This window comes from Jatropha curcas, chromosome 8, assembly GCF_041381405.1.
Source record: "Jatropha curcas cultivar XTBG-Jc1 chromosome 8, XTBG_Jcur_1.0, whole genome shotgun sequence".
NCBI lineage: Eukaryota > Viridiplantae > Streptophyta > Magnoliopsida > Malpighiales > Euphorbiaceae > Jatropha > Jatropha curcas.
This window is the reverse complement of record NC_143158.1, coordinates 26,048,408-26,058,782: the sequence shown is the minus strand read 5'-3', so window position 1 is coordinate 26,058,782 and position 10,375 is coordinate 26,048,408. Positions and strand designations below refer to the sequence as shown.

The following is a 10,375-nucleotide window of genomic DNA, read 5'->3' as shown; positions in this document are numbered from 1 at the left end:
GAATATAATAACATACTGATACTGTTTCCAAAAATAATATAATTTATATTTACAAAACATGATACAAGTTTACAAAATGAAATGGGCCCAACTGTGTGCCCTGTACATGCCATAAAAAGAAAAACAAAATGAGTTTCTACCCTGAAGACTGAGTCTTCTACAGATGAACTGCAGCAGTTGTACGCGGACTCTCTATGGACCAGTCTCAAAACCTGCGAGTTAAACAGGTAACTCGCTGAGCAAATAATGCTCAGTGGATATCTCAACAGATAAAGAAACAATTAAACACATACATATATAGAAAGAACCATGGAAACATATATGGCACATATAAGCTCACACATTATGATACTTTCATGATGTCTTGATTTCCTTTTGTACTGTTTATAATCCTGTATAATTCATGAAATGTTATGTCAAGATATCTGAATGGCTCCATAAGGTTATAGCGAAACCGAAGTGATAAGATAAACTGTATGAAACTGGGTAAAACTGTATGCTATAGGCCCCGAACCGGATTCGCCTATGCCAATATTGTCCGTTTTGGTGCCCCTAACCGGATTCGCACCGCACGGCTTAATCATATCTACTCAACGGCCTGTAGCCGGAGTTCCAAACTGTATGGGGCGCAGATCTGCTATCCTATGTCGCGACATAGCCTTATCTGCCTGGTTTCTACCTAACCTCAATGGAGCTTCTTATGTACATGTCAATTATAACACCATAACACATAAATGGATGCAGAACTTCATAGTTCATCATGTTGATTTGATTTCACATCATATGAATGCTTGTGTGTTGTTTTAATCCATGTTCTTATGTTGTATTTTTGTTGTAAAATGATTGGATGCATGCATGTTGAGCAAAGGAATGTAATTACATAGCAAATGAAAGGCAAAAGTGTGTCAAAGCATCAGTCGCGAGCGCGACATTCCAAGTCGCGAGCGCGAGATGCTTCCCAGAGAGAAGTCGCGAGCGCGTCTTCAAACCTCACGAGCGCGAGAAATGCATTTGAGAGTCAGAGAGTTTTCTGGCTCAAGTCGCGACCGCGCAGCACAAAACGCGAGCGCGAGATGAAGTCGCGAGCGCGCTTGTGTGATTCGCGAGCGCGAGAAGCGCCATTTGAGAGTCAGAGAGCTACCTGACTCAAGTCGCGAGCGCGCACTGGGAAGTCGCGAGCGCGACGTGTTTTCCAGTATGCGCGAGCGCGCGACGTTTTTCCAGATTGTGCAGTCTGTGTTCTTTTGGCCATAACTCTCAATATACAACTCCAAATGGAATGATTCAAAAACCCACGTAAAGATAACACATAGAGGAACAAATAATTCTTCTATAACACTTCCTAATTCCATCATTTCCTGGGGTCAAAATCAAGATGAAGTTGCTGGTAAAATTTCCAGCAAAACTCTGTTTCATACATTCATTCCATCCCCTGTTTTCATAACACATCCAATCTTCTTACTCAACAACAAGCAACATATCATCTCACTAGCAACACACCACACAATTTACACACAAAGAAACTAGTAAACGACATGAGATACCAAACCTTGATGTCAAACGCTTGAACTCTGTTTCAGCTTCTCTTTTCTGCAGCTTTTGAACTTTCTTCTCCTATACACAAGAATTCTCATAACTCATCTCCAATATAACTCAATTAAAGACTGAATAACATATAACTTCAAGAAATTCTACTTACTTGAAGTGGACTTAATGCTTAACTATGTTGAAAATGGAAAGAAAATAGGCGGGACAAGGAAGAAAAGAAGGAGAAACGTGAAAATGGTAAAGTGAGGTGATAAGAACGGGTAGGCTCTAGAAGGAGTACTTTTGGCTGTGTAACTTTCTACTTGGTACCTCAAGTATGCAAAGGCTACAACTGAATACCCAACCTATAGGTTTTGATGCAATTAAGTCCTAAACTTTCCATGCAAATAAGTCCACTTATCCTCTCATGCTACCCCAACCGGGTTTGGTTCAACCCGACTCAAATCAAGAGGATGTTACATGACATATCATCAAACACTTTGTGGGGTGGAACTAGACTTCCAAGTGTTGGGATTAAGGATCAATATAAATATTTATGAGAGTTGCTGATATAATTGAACCAATTTACAAAATTTGTTTTAAAGATCAATTGAAATGAAGCAAACATCTTCTAAAAATCTAGGTCATTGAATCATGTACATCATTACATACTTCCCTCCTAAATTCCAAACTAGCAAATAATTAAAATTTGAATTAAAAACTGAAGTTTAGTTAATCAAAATCCCAAAGAGAAACATAAGAAACTAGAAATTCCTTTAATTAAAGTCTTGGTCTTGAATTCTTATCCCAAAATTCAGCATTCGCCGACTGTTTCCTTGTCTGGGGCTCTCCGTTACCATCCTTATTGGTTTGAATCATTTCTTGTTTTGGTGTCCTATATTTTTCCCGAGATACAGGATGAACACTACCCTTAATCATCGGTTCCCTATTATAACTAGGTTCATAACTGTTACTAATAGCAAAGTGGAATGAGGCCCAAGTGAAATGCTCTTCACGGTCGAAAGATTTGTACCAAAGGAGCACATGTTTTGAATCTAACTTAGGCATCAACAGCATACATGAAAAAATAAAAGTCCTGAATCTTTCTAGATTTATCTTCGAATTCAGCAAAACATTTAATGGAACCTGGATCATGAGAATGAAGAAGTTGGGGATCAAGCGCAAACGCAGAAACCCAAAATATCATCACTCCCTCTCCAGCTCGAATGAAAGATGAGATCCACTTGTCTGATATCTCATACTTTGAGACACTTCCATCCCAGGGATACATATTCCGAACACCTGCCCCGTAAAAATAAAATTGGGAAAAATACAGTCAAATTAACACTTAAGTTAGGACTCTCAAAGTTGTTTCAAACTAGAGGAACATTAGAGAAAGGAACCATATCTCTATGTTTGAATGTGGTGACAATGCAATTTCTATAATTTCAATATATTAGGCTTAAATTCAGGGATTAGGCTTATCATAAGTGTAAATATTTGCTGTTAATATCTTGTTGTACTAATTTAGAAGTTTACCATGATTAGGAGTTTACCTTCTTTAAGAATCTGTTGTATATAAGTTAAGCAGGAAAAGGAATAAACGGCAGAAACCTTTTCTCCCATTCTTTCTCTGTTTTTTCATGGTATCAGAGCAATGACGAAAGAAGGGGAAAAGATCTCAAAGCCTTACTTTCTCAATTCGAATGACAATCCTGGTAATATAATTACTCAGGTTCAATTGAGAGGAGAAAACTATGATGAATGGGCACGGGCCATGCGAACTGCACTTCGTGCCAAGAAGAAATATGGATTTGTTAATGGAACGATTACACAACCAGCTGAGAATGCCCCTGAAATTGAAGACTGGTGGACAATTAATTCGATGTTGGTTTCTTGGGTGTTTAATACTATTGAACCCAAACTTCGATCAACCATCTCACACATGGAGATTGTGAAAGATCTGTGGGATGATATCAAGGAGAGATTTTCAATTGGAAATGGGCCACGAGTGCAACAGTTGAGATCAGATTTAGCAAACTGTAAACAGAATGGGCAGACCATTGTGACTTATTATGGTCAGCTCAAATTGATCTGGGATGAATTGAATAATTATGACAAGATACCGGTATGCAATTGCGCAGGATGTGAGTGCAATCTGACGATTGTCTTGGAAAGAAAACGAGAAGAAGAAAGGGTGCATCAGTTCTTGATGGGACTGGATGAAGAAGGTTATGGTACGGTGAGATCAAATATTCTTAGCACTGAACCCTTGCCGAATTTGAATCGAGCTTATTCCATGATCGTGCAACAAGAAAGAATGAGAATAGTGACTCGTATAAAGGAAGAAAGAGGGAATCCAGTAAGCTTTGCCATGCGAGTGGGGAATCAAAATTCAAGGGGGGAAGCAAAAGATAAAAACATGGTATGCACAAATTGCAAATGTGAAGGACATGATACAGAGACTTGTTTTCAACTGATTGGGTACCCAGAATGGTGGGGTAATAGACCAAGAACAAATGGTGTTGTAAGAGGAAGTGGACGTAAACGCGGAGTCACCGGAGGATATGATAAAGGGGGGGCTGCTCGGTCAAATGCAGCTCAAATGATTGGTGGGGCAGATAGAGGACTGAATGAAGAACAATGGGCATCTTTGATGGAAATGCTGAATGCTAATAAAATTAGTACTAATGAGAGGTTGATGGGTAAGAAAACTCAATTAATCTGGATCATTGATTCAGGAGCTTCCCATCATATGACTAGTGTGTATTCATGCATGAGAAATGTACGAGACATTATTCCATGCCCGGTGGGGCTGCCAGATGGAGAGGAGATTATGGCATTGAAAGCAGGGACTATTTATCTTGGAGAAAGATTGATATTACAGAATGTCCTTTTTGTGCCAAAGCTGAAATGCAATTTGATATCTGTTTCTCAACTTCTTAGAGATTCAGCTTTGATGATTATATTCACTGACAAATTTTGTGTTATACAGGACCAAAATTCGAGGAAGGTGATTGGAGCGGGTGAGCAACGTGAGGGGCTTTATTTTCTTAAGGGAGCAGCTCCTGTTCCAGCCTACAAGATGAAAGCCTGCAAGATAGGTGGAGTTAATTCTTTCCAGCTTTGGCATAGGAGAATGGGACATCCTTCTTCTAAAGTCTTAGGATTGATTCCTGAAGTAGTGCATAAGAATGAAAATAATAATCATGTTTGTGATGTTTATTTTAGAGCTAAGCAAACAAGAGAAATATTTTCTTCTAGTGAGAATAAAGCCAAAGAATTTTTTGATTTAATTCATTGTGATTTATGGGGACCCTATAGAGTTCCCGCTTCTTGTGGAGCAAAATATTTTTTGACCATAGTGGACGATTGCTCTCGTGCTGTATGGATATATTTGTTGAATGAAAAAATTGAAGTAGGTTCTGCTCTTAAGAAATTCATGGCAATGATTCAAAGGCAATTTCAAAAATATGTCAAAATTGTGCGTAGTGACAATGGTAGTGAGTTTGTATGTCTGAAAGAATATTTTGCTGAAACTGGGATCATACATCAAACTTCATGTGTTAGGACTCCTCAACAGAATGGGAGAGTGGAAAGAAAACATCGCCATATCCTGAATGTGGCACGAGCATTGCGATTTCAAGCAAATTTTGTAACGTCCCATTTTTCTATTGAATCGAGTCGTTGCTTAGAGTCGAGTCGGGCTGATCCAAAACCCGGTTCGAGCCATTAGAGTCTAGAGTGGGCTAGAATGAAATAAGGAGAAGAAGTGGACTTACTTGAAGGAAACAAAAAGATCAAAGTATAAGGATTAGGACCTGCTTGCACTAAAATATAAAGTTGATGTATTAAGTTGTACCATTTTGACACTTGAGGTACCATTTGGTAATTTTCACATAAAAATCCATGATATTTTGGAGATGTACCCGTGAGTTCCATTTCATTTCATTTCTTCATCCTTATCTTCATCTTCTTCCTCTACTTTCCTCTTCCACTTTCCTTTCTCCATCACTTTTAATGGTAGTGAAGATTTTAATGGGATTCAAGCATTAATTCAACTTCTATTCTATCCAAGTAAGTAAACCTTCTTGAATTTCATAATTGAATCATTTGGTGATATTTTTAGATGATTCATAAGAATTCTTATGGATAGGAGAAGTGAGCTCAAAGGTAGAAGACAAAGGAAGCTAAAGAGAAGAGCTTAAGCTTTTTGGAGTGAAGGTGTGCTATCTCTTTTAGTTTAATTAATTTCCTTGCATGAGAATTTGTGTGGTGTGTTGATAATGAGAAAATATGTTGTTTCATGTTGATTAAAATGACTGAAAATGGTGAAAAAGCATGAGATGAAATGAATAAATGACGTAGATATTGAGTTATGCTGAAACAGGTTTTGCTGGAAAAAGAACCAGTGACTTCACCTTGATTTTGACCCTATTTAATGATGGAATTAGGAAGTTTCATAGAAGAGTTATTTGTTCCTCTATGTGTTAGCTTTACATGGGTTTTTGAATCACCCAAATCGGAGTTATATATTGAGAGATATGACCAAAAGAGTACAGACTGCGCAGGCTGGAAAACACGTCGCGCGCTCGCGACTTTCACCTGAAAACTCTCTGACTCTCATTTTCACTTCTCGCGCTCGCGACTTTGCAAGGCGCGCTCGCGAATTGTGTCTGGAAACTCTTTTGGACTTCATTTTCAATGCAATTGTATTCCTTTGCTCAACTTATATGCCTCCAATCATTTTAAAGCAAAAAGACAACATTAGAACATGCATCAAAACAACATGCAAGCATGCAAATGATGTGAAATGAGGTAAACACAACTTGTAATTGTATTCTATGCAATTGTGAAATGATGTGAAATGGTGTATGAAGTATGAATTCAATGCAATTGTATTCCTTTTCTCCACTTGTATGTCTTCAACCATTTTAAAGCAAAAAGACAACATGAACACATGTATAAACACAAAATGCAAGCATGCAAATGGTGTGAAACTAACATGACACAAGTTGCCCGCTTGGCGAGGCTATCAGCATACAGGTAAGCAGTAAATTTTATGAAATGATGAAGCAGTAAATTTTATGACACAAGCATGTGAAAATAACATGACACAAGCATGCAAATTATGACACAGTTACTATGCATTTGTTTTATCTATTGACATACCATTAATATGCTCCATTGAGGTTAGGTAGAAACCATGTAGATAAGGCTATGTCGCGACATAGAATAGCAGATCTGCGCCCCATACAGTTTGGTACTCCGGCTACAGGCCGTTGAGTGGATATGATTAAATAGGCCATAGCAGCCAAGCATACAGTTTCATCCAGTTTCATACAGTTTTTCTTATCACTTCGGTTTCACTATAACCTTATGGAGCCGTACAGATATCTTGACATAACATTGCATGAATCATACAATATACTAAACAGCAAGAAAGATCATCAAGGTAAAATGAAAGTATCATGATATGTGTGCTTACATTCCATATGTGAGTACATGTTTATTTCTACATATGTATGTGCTTATATGTTTCTTTATTCATTGTGATATTCACTGAGTTTAATCAAAGTTGCAGAATTCATACAGCATAAAGAACATCAGGTAAGATCATGAAAGTATAATGCTATATATGCTTACAAGTTTAGTTATTGAATCTTTAAGGAGCCATACAGTCATGAGATGTTATTAATCATAACTTATATGATGTGACTAAAAGTGCATAAGTCATACAGCATAATGAATAGCAAGTAAGACAATGAACATATACTGTTATGTATTCTTACATGTTTATTGATCTCATCCATACAACACAATGAACAGCAGGTAAGATCATGCTAGAATCATAATGTGTGATTACAGGTTCATGTAAAGGAGTTATGAGATAATTAGAACTAAATTATTGATGTTTATGAATTAGAAGTTTATTCGTTGCTATAAAGAGACATTTATGTTGAAATTTACTGATTCTATGATGATCAATGCTTTATGAAATTTGTATTTTAAGTTAGTTGCCATCACACTTTGTTAAGTATGTGAATTATGAGCACCACTGAGTTTTATACTCAGCGCGTCGATTTTTATCACGCACAGGTTGAAGATCGTGGTTGCTACTTGAAGACTTGAAGAGTACCATCAAAACAGAAGTGACTATTTTAGTCATAGTAGATTGAGAGTTGTATAATTAAGAATTATGGCATGTATTAAGATTTATGGCATGTATGGTTATTACATTTGTTAGAGCTTATGTGATTGGAAATATAATTGAAGCATGTAATTATTATGGTGTAAGTATTTGGAGGAAATGATTGAATATGAAATATTTTACTATAGTTGGTATGATTAGGTCATGAAGACTTGATATAGATCATGAATGCAATTAATTGCTGGATATTAAATGCTATTGAGGATTTATACAGTTATGACTATCTATATAAAGTGTTGTTGTGTTATGATGATTAGTTGGAGATATTGGAAGTCTGAAATTTTACTTGGGAGTGTTTTATATTCATATTTAGCATACAAGATGATATCAGCATGACAGGATATAAGTTCAACCAGATTGTAGCGTCTCGGCTCGGTTCATTCGGGTTAACGGGTGGACCGGGAAGGGATGTTACAAATTTACCACTTGAATTCTGGGGTGAATGTATTCTCACAGCGGGTTATTTAATCAATAGAACTCCATCTATGTTATTGAATGGTAAAAGTCCTTATAAAGTTTTATTTGGACAAGAGCCATCTTATCAGAGTATTCAAATATTTGGATGTTTGTGTTATAGTCACAATTTGAATCGAGACAAAGACAAGTTTGCTAGCCGAAGTCGAAAATGTATCTTTGTTGGGTATCCATTTGATAAGAGAGGTTGGAAATTATATGATTTAGATACTAGAGAATATTTTATCTCTCGTGATGTGGTGTTTGTTGAAACTGAATTTCCGTTTGCTGATGGGCAAGTTACTAATGATGATTCAAAAGATTGTAGAGCGCATGATTGGAGCGCTGGTATTGAGGTGCACTGTGATGATGAGGAGAACAACATTGCAGGTGGTAGTATTGAAGCAGGAAATATAGAAAATGATGTTGTCGAGAAAAATAATGTAGAGGAATCTCTTGGACGAGGACGACTAGCTAAAGTGCCGTCCATTCGGTTGAAAGACTATGTGACTCATATGGTTAAATCAAGTCCCTCTGTTTGCTCACCACTTCACTCGCATTCCTCAGGTACTGTCTATCCTATTGCAAATTATGTCAGTTATGATAAATTATCTTCGTTGCATCGGTTTTTTTTGGCAAGTGTTGGTGCAGGACATGAACCTACTACATATGCAGAAGCGGCAAAGAAAGATTGTTGGAGAGATGCAATGCGTAAAGAAATTCAAGCTCTTGAGGATAATGGCACTTGGATCGTGGTTGATCTACCACCTGGGAAGAAAGCAATTGGAAGCAAATGGGTTTATTAGATAAAATGTCGTTCCGACGGCGGTGTTGACCGTTACAAGGCGAGATTGGTGATCCTTGGCAATCATCAAGTTGAAGGAATCGATTATCATGAGACCTTTGCTCCCACGATCAAGATGGTTACAGTACGCACTTTTCTTGCGGTTGCAACTGCCAAGAACTGGAAGCTATATCAAATGGATGTTCAAAATGCATTTTTGCATGGTGATTTGAATGAAGAAGTGTACATGAAAATGCCTCCTGGTTTCACTTCCAGTTCCTCCGAGAATGTGTGTAAATTATAAAAGCCCTTATACGGTTTGCGTCAAGCACCTAGGTGTTGGTTTGCAAAGCTGGCAGATTCTTTGATAAAGTTTGGTTTTCAACAATCAAGCTTTGATCACTCTCTCTTTACTTTTCGAGAAGGAATGGGTCAAATGCATATACTGGTTTATGTTGATGATCTTATTATTTCGGGGAATGATGATGTGATGGTTCACCGATTTAAGGATTATTTAAATCACTGCTTTCATATGAAAGACTTAGGCACGTTGAAGTATTTTCTGGGTATTGAGGTGGCTCGAAATTCTGCAGGTATGTTCTTATGTCAATGAAAATATGCCTTGGATATAATTTCTGAAACTGGATTATTGGGAGCTAAGCCGTCCAAGACTCCTTTGGAGCAGAATCATAAACTAGCACTTTCAACGAGTGCAGTTTTGAAAGATCCAGCTAGGTATAGGCGGTTGGTGGGAAGACTTATTTATTTGACCATCACACGTCCTGAGTTGTCTTATTGTGTTCATATACTAGCTTAGTTCATGCAGCAACCGAAACAAGATCACTTCGATGCAGCTCTGCGTGTTGTTCGCTATTTAAAAGGCAATCCAGGACAAGGGATATTTCTAAGTGTTGATTGTGATATGCAGCTGTATGGTTATTGTGACTCTGATTGGGCTAGTTGTCCTTTGACTCGACGATCTTTGACAGGATATTTGGTTTTCTTCGGCAATTCTCCGATTTCTTGGAAAACTAAAAGCAACCAACTGTATCTCGCTCATCTGCTGAAGCAGAGTATCGATCTATGGCTACTGTTATTTGTGAATTGAAGTGGTTAAAAGGTTTGCTGAGTTCTCTTGGTGTTGAGCATTCTAGACCTATGACTGTTTACTGTGATAGTCAGTCAGCATTGCAAATTGCTGTTAATCCAGTATACCACGAACGTACGAAGCATATCGAGGTTGATTGTCATTTTATTCGTGATGAAATCAGCTCCGGTCATATTGTCACCAAATATGTTCATACTTCAGTCCAGCTTGCTGATATCTTGACAAAGGCTTTGGGCAAGGACACATTTGCAACTCTTCTAAGCAAGTTGGGCATTCTGGATATTCATGCTCC

At 37.6% G+C, this 10,375-nt stretch overlaps 1 pseudogene; it reads left to right on the top strand.

Moving 5' to 3' along the window:
* Nucleotides 1-3,184: 3,184 nt before the first annotated feature.
* LOC149494415 (uncharacterized) lies at nt 3,185-4,557 on the top strand (annotated as a pseudogene).
* The last annotated feature ends 5,818 nt before the right edge of the window (nt 4,558-10,375 follow it).